The following is a 1,556-nucleotide window of genomic DNA, read 5'->3' as shown; positions in this document are numbered from 1 at the left end:
AGAAAGGTACAGAGAAATGAAAATTACAGTAACAGGAGAATTTGCTTACTATGCTGTCAATTAAGACACTAGAACATGGAGACACAAGTAATTTTTTGTTCTCCTTTGTGAAACACCAAAGTACTGTGCTTCTTCCTTCCGTTTGTATCCCTTGGGATGAGGATGGAGCAGACATCTTTCCTTCTAAGTTAGGTCAGCTTCCAACATCTAATCTTTTGAGCAGTCAGTGTCACAAGACAGCCATTCTCTCCGATGGCAGCAAGACTGACTTTCACACAGTCTGCTCTTTCTTCTCTAATTCCATTTATGTGCTGTTCAATTTTACCTCCTGCATCTTCATTTCAATGCTGTGCTTTCATCTCTGCTGGCCAGTTTCCTCTGCCAATTGGCCAATTTTGTAAAGTGCCATGTTGTTCATCCCTGGGACATAAGAAAGTACCACAACCACAGGCCTTGCTGTCTGTGCATGAACTCAGGGGCTGCTCAGTGACCCATCACAGACAGACTTTGAAAGATGGGGTGGCCTATGACCCAGCAATAGCACTGCTAGGGATTTACCCAAGGGATAAAGAAGTGCTGAGGCATAGGAGCACATGTACCCCAATGTTCATAGCAGCACTTTCTACAATAGCCAAATCATGGAAAGAACCTAAATGTCCATCAACTGATGAATGGATTAAGAAGATGTGGTATATATATATACAATGGAGTACTATATGGCAATGAGAAAGAATGATATATGGCCATTTGTAGGAAAGTGGATGGACCTTGAGGGTGTCATGCTAAGCGAAATAAGTCAGGCAGAGAAGGATAGATACCATATGTTTGCACTCATAGGTCTAACAGGAGAGACCTGGCAGGGGACCATGGGGAGAGGAAGGGGGAAAGAGAGCGGGGAAGAGTGAGAGACACAGATCAAGGGAGACTACTGAATACTGGAGACGAACCATGGACTGAAAGGGGAGGGGTGGGGGGAGGGGGTAATGGTCATGGTGGGGGGCACTTGTGGGGAGAAGCACTGAGTGTTATATGGAAACTAATTTGACAATAAACTATTATTAAAAAAAAAAGAAAGATGGGGTGGGATTGGTCACTGACTATGATGGGCATATGTGATTTTCACAATGATTGGTGGTCAAGAACTAGAGCCAAGACTTATACTTGTACTTTATGCAGTTACAACTCCCATAACCTGATCTTGGGGGCTTGACATTATTGAGCTAGACCATGGTAACACTTTTGTCTTTATTTTCTAGAAGAACTAAGGCATGGAGAGGTCAAGTGACTCATCAATTGTCATATGGAGCTGGGTTTTGAACCCATGCAACGGGCTCCAGAGCCTGAGCTATTAGTCACCTTGACCATGACACTGCCTTTCCTTTATTCCCTTTGGGAATGTTTCCTACAATCTAATATCCTTCTGTGCTGCTATGTGGGAGCCAGGACCCAATTCTGTTCAGACCCCCTTGTCCAGACACTGACCCCCAGGGCTGACCCTACCTTGGCCCCAACTGCCCTCTCCCTGCCCTATTCAGGTACCTGGGAGACGAGGATGC

The 1,556-nt window shown here is 45.0% G+C and overlaps 1 protein-coding gene across 1 annotated transcript in view; it reads left to right on the top strand.

Annotated features, from left to right (window-relative positions):
* Positions 1-1,556, top strand: part of C3 (complement C3) — a 47,960-nt gene that overhangs the window by 42,688 nt on the left and 3,716 nt on the right.

Source organism: Suricata suricatta, chromosome 12, assembly GCF_006229205.1.
Source record: "Suricata suricatta isolate VVHF042 chromosome 12, meerkat_22Aug2017_6uvM2_HiC, whole genome shotgun sequence".
Taxonomy (NCBI): domain Eukaryota; kingdom Metazoa; phylum Chordata; class Mammalia; order Carnivora; family Herpestidae; genus Suricata; species Suricata suricatta.
Note: the sequence above shows the minus strand (reverse complement) of the source record. Positions and strands in the feature narration are given on the sequence as shown.